The sequence below is a fragment of the Dipodomys ordii genome, unplaced genomic scaffold (assembly GCF_000151885.1).
Source record: "Dipodomys ordii isolate 6190 unplaced genomic scaffold, Dord_2.0 Scaffold371, whole genome shotgun sequence".
In the NCBI taxonomy this organism is placed as follows: Eukaryota; Metazoa; Chordata; class Mammalia; order Rodentia; family Heteromyidae; genus Dipodomys; species Dipodomys ordii.
Window position 1 is genome coordinate 59,071 of NW_012267587.1, and position 5,257 is coordinate 64,327.

At 40.8% G+C, this 5,257-nt stretch overlaps 1 pseudogene; it reads right to left on the reverse strand.

The window, feature by feature from the left end:
• Positions 1–2,482: 2,482 nt before the first annotated feature.
• LOC106001700 lies at positions 2,483–3,106 on the reverse strand (annotated as a pseudogene).
• Between the last annotated feature and the right edge of the window lie 2,151 nt (positions 3,107–5,257).

A 5,257-nucleotide genomic window follows, 5' to 3' on the forward strand; every position in this document is an offset into this window, starting at 1 on the left:
GAATCAATTTAGTGGCTATGACTATCTTTACAGTGAGAGGGTAGTTATTCCAAAATTTAAGGCAAAACAGAGACATAACTTACATTCAGCAGAACATATGTGTTAAACAAAAATAAAAAATGGAAACAACCGTCTCATAACCTCAATTACATTATTAGAACAAAGAACTAAAATGCCAACTCATTTAATGCTCCCCAAACATTTCCTTTCTCTGTTTGGTCTTGGAATTTTTCAGGAAGCAAACTGATTTTTCAAGAAGAAACTCAATTTACAGTTGGGAGAGGAAGGTCCCCATGCATCTAAGCAAGCCTAGGGTCAAGCATTGGTCCAAGTTCTGCAAGGAGTCTACTTCCTCAAGGATGGCTCATCACTTTGTGGGAATTATAATCTCAATTGTACCTAGATACTTTGAGTGTGTGTGTGTGTGTGTTAGATCCTTCTGCATGTGCGCCTCCCCACCCATGATTGGTGTTTTCCATTTATAAATTGTGGTTCCTGGCTCTTTGCATTGCTGTTGGAAGTGCTCTGAAGTGCAGTTTTGCATTCAGTAGGTGAGAGCCCCAAGGCAGGCACTCAGCCTCTCTTCAGTGGACTTTGGGAGTTGTAACTGTAAGGGATCTCAAGCTACAGATCCGATGTCAGGCACTAACTGCAAGTTGGGCACAGGACCCGGTGGTTCTACCTTGCAGGTGTTCCTCCAGTCTGGGGTTGATGATTTGTTTGGGAGTCATGAACTTGTGCTGCCATTAGCCTGTGTGCTTCCAGACACCAGAATCTGGCTTCTGAAGCTCCAAGAGCAATTTGGGTGTTTCTCCAGCCTAGGAGACCCTGGAACTTTATGTTTATTATTTATTATGACCTAGAGATTTTGTTGTTAACCCATGTGACTTTAATTCACTTTGCCCTGCTGTAACATGAGCATGGTAACAATTGCAGTAAAATTGTAAAGTGTGTGCCTTGAATCTTCTTATATTGCAGTTCTATTTTGGGGTTCTGTGTTGTTTATCTGAGAGGCATTTTTACTCTGCTTCTGTGTGTGTCTTCTTGTTTTTTTTTGTACTCTGCTTCTGTTTGTTAGCCTTCTTAGCACTTCTGGCTTGTTTACTCATGTTTGTACGTGATCTTGTTTTTAGAGAAAGGTCTATGTGGGATATTGGAGTAGTGTGTGCTGGTCCTGTAGTTTCAGGAATGAAGCCTAGCAAGGAGGGCACCATACAAATAGAAATCTCCCTCCTAAAGAACAGAGGCAGAAAAGCACAGGAAGGTGAAGATGTTTTTACCTTTCCTTCCCCTAAGCAATAATTGGTTCTACTTCTTAAAGCAATCACTTGATGCTTTGGAAAGGAGCAATCACTTGACGCTTTTGAAAGGTTTAGACCAACTTTCAGGAGGGAAGGTGAGCTGAGCTGAGGAATAAGCCAGAGCATAGTTATCAGAGGGCACAGGAGGATATGGTTTAGGGTAGAAGGAAAATTATCACAACTGAAAGTATCGGTCTAGGTACCAATCCCTAATCCAATTCTCAATGATTTATTCAGCCTCTTTCCACAATTATTTATAGTATGTAATCTGTCATACTTACCTTCAGTGCCCCATCTGTGGATTTGCTAATGCTAGCTCTAACATGTTGGTACTTCCTGGCAGTTCAGAGTGTTGAAGAGGCCTTTGGCCTTCTAAGAAAATTGTAGAAGAAACCTTGAGAAAATATATATTGCTCAAGGCTGTATGCTTTGCAGATGTTATATATCCTGAAGATTTAGCTAGTATTACCCATTTGCCACAATCTTCTTAAAAAAGTAATAATTCACTTAGGAAATTCCTCTTAGAAATTGAAGTTAATAAGGCATAAACATTCCTTAAAATACCTTATAGGAACATGTTGGTCCTATTTTTGTGCACTTCTTATGGCATTTGCAACTTTAAAATGTTACTAACATGGATATTCTCTACTTTCTGTTTTTTTTGTTTTTTGGGTTTTTTTTTTTGTTGGGGGGGGGGTTGGTCGTGGGGCCTGAACTCTGGGCCTGGGTGCTGTCCCTCAGCTCTTCAGCTCAAGGCTAGCATTCTACCACTTGAGCCACAGCGCCACTTCCAGCTTTTTTCTTTTTGCTTATGTGGTGCTGAGGAATCTAGCCCAGGGCCTCATGTATGCAAGGCAAGCGCTCTACACTGAGCCATCTTCCCAGCCCCTCTACTTTCTGTTGTTGATAAATTACAATTTCTCCAAAAGAATAATGAGCATATTTTACACCACTTAAAATGAGAGAGTGCCTAAAAATATATTCCAAGACAATTGATAAACTATAATTAAAATACAATGCCCTCTTTTTGTGTGCTAGTCCCAGTTCTTGAGATCAAGGTCTAAACACTATGAACTTCTTTTGCTCAAAGGTAATGTTTACCACTTAAGCCACATCTCTACTCCCAGCTATAATTGGTAGAAATATGTCTAATAAAATAATCTGAAATAGAAATTTTTTAATGAATATAAATTAAAGGTTTATTACAAAATGCAAAATGTTAATTTCTCATTGTCAGTGATTCAAGAAAACAAAGTCATGACCCCTGGATGCAGCTGGGGCCAGTAGAGACCAGTGTGCAGGCTGGGAGTCAGAAGCCAAGCTTAAGAGCGAGCTGACAGACACTGATTCACAACCTCCAGTAGGTGGGTGTTCTCCAGGGCGGCTGCTACTCGCTCCTTATCTGCAAGCTGTTTGTTCACTGCGTGCTCCGAGGCATGGGTTCCTGGGGTAATGCGCACATCCATCTTGAAACGCTGGGGAAGGGATCGCAGAAGCTTGACTTTGATAGACAAACCAATAAGGGTGGCCATGCTGCAGTGCAGAATGGTGGGCGTGAAGGCCACTGCCACTGTGCTCTCAGGGTCACTAACCTGAACCCGAACTTGCTCTACTACGTTCAACTCTTCTAGGGTCAGGGGATGCCCTGGGTCATTGATGGAGCGAATAAGATCGAAGATCTCTGGTGCGTCAATTCTGTCGGGAACCTCCTCGTCCTCCTCCCCTGCAGTCACGGGCAGCTCCCCAGAGCACTCATAGATGAGGGGGTTTGCATTCTCCAGCAGGCCACGGCCACCGCCTACCATCCAGCAACTGCGGCCAACCTGAAATAGAAATTTTTTAATGTTTAAGGAGTGATGTTCAGTCACTTATGTTTATGATGATAGTCCAAATCCCAAAAGAAAAAAAATGCCCACCCTGAAATATTTCACTCCCGGTGTCAAGCATTGTGAATACAGACACATTGCCAATAATTAAATCTTTTAAAGTTTTTTAAAGTATGAAAGCATTCAGGTGATGCGGACAAAACCAGTAGTAAGATACAAACGTTGCTTTAAAATGATTCATATTGTCTTTCCTAAAACATCCTCACTGAAATCTGCAGAGTAGATTCTCATTCTTGGCAAATGTCACCGTAAAGTTCATTTTGTTTTTCACCAATAGAGAATTCAACATAATTATCTCTAATTTTATTACCAAACATTTATATAGGTGATCAAGGACTTTGTAGGTCTATGTGTTTCTGTGTTCTCTCACACAGAGCAATTATGTATGGTCAGTAAGATGGTGTTTCAGATTTTACTTCCTTTTTTTTTTCCTTTTTTATTGTCAAGGTGATGTGTAGAGGGGTTGCAGTTACATAAATAAGGTAATGAGTACATTTCTTTTCAAACTTGTTCTCCCTTCCCTCCATTTTCTTTTACTTTCCCTCCCCTACAACCCAGTTCATGTTATTTTAGATTAGCAAATTTCCATTCTAAGTAATTGTGTAAAAACAAAACAAAATAGAACTGGGGATAATAGCAATTCCTATGTGATAAGCCATCAAGTATAAGCAAAAGTTTACAGCTATTTAATTCATTATATTTAACTTTTATGAACCTAAAATTTGGGGTGTCCTCAGCTTAGTATTTTGTATTAATGTTGTTTAAGTAACATGGAAAACTTTAATATTCTGGGTCCTTTGCTGAGGGTGGGTGGTTGGGATTGTGTCACTCCTATGAGCAGGATTTTATGTTGCATCTTTATTAGGCCCTGTATCTCCAGCAGGATGGCCACGGTTCTTTTTTTTTGGGGGGGGGGTCCGGTCATGGGGCCTGAGCTCTGTCCCTCAGCTCTTCAGCTCCAGGCTAGCGCTCTACCACTTGAGCCACAGTGCCACTTCTGGCTTTTTTCTTTTTCTTTTTTTTGAGACTAGAATTCTGTTTTATTTAAAGATAGGATTTTAAAGGATTGGGACTTCTGGGTGTGTTTTTTTTCTTTCTTTCTTTTTAACTGTAAAATGGGGTCAAAGTTAGTTTCATATTGAGCTGGAAGATTTTCCTCCTATGAACCTAATGCAGGCTGAGTTCTCTGTTACCTCCTGACCAAGCAATTCTGACGTGGTTGCTGTTCCATGGCTTCATGGAAGGACGTGTATGCATGCATGCATGTATGTATGTATGCATGTATGTATGCATGTACGTATGTATGTATATGTATTTATTTTTGTGCCAGTCCTGGGCTGAAACTCATGCACTGTCCCTGAGCTTTTTTGCTCAAGGCTAGTACCACTTGAGCCACAGCACCACTCCCAGCTGTGTGTGTGTGTGTGTGCATGTGTGTGTGTGTGGTGTGTGTGTGTGCATGTGTGTGTGTGTGTGTGTGATTAATTGGAGATATGAGTCTGAGTTTTCTACCCAGGCTGACTTTGAACTGAAATCTTCAGATCTCAGTCTCCTAAGTAGCTAGGATTATAGGCCTGAACCATAGGCTCCTGGCTTTACTTTTTTTTTTTTTTTAATCTACAAATGGGGTGACATTTTTGTTCTTTGTCTACAAACATTTCCTCTTTCTGCCTATGTTTACAACATGTGTCTCATCGAAGGCCTGCTACCTGGAGTTGGCCTATAGACATGCTATGTTACAATCCCTTGTATCCTATTTCACAACCCTTAGAGGATGCCCCAAACCACAAATGGAACTGAGCCTTGCAGGACCAATGGTTTTCCTATCCATGTACACCTAGGATAGTGTTTCGTTTGTAAACTAGGCACAATAAGGGATTGGCAAAAACAACAATCACAACAACATACTGTAAGAAGTTAGTTAATTTTTGGAATCCTCCACTTAGTATTTTCAGACTGCATTTGCTTGTAGAAGCTGAGAAATGAGGTCATGTGCTCTAGGGGCTGCTTCCAGCCAATAGCTGACCATTAAAACATTCTTCCAGTTCCTTCCATTTTCATCCCCAAATT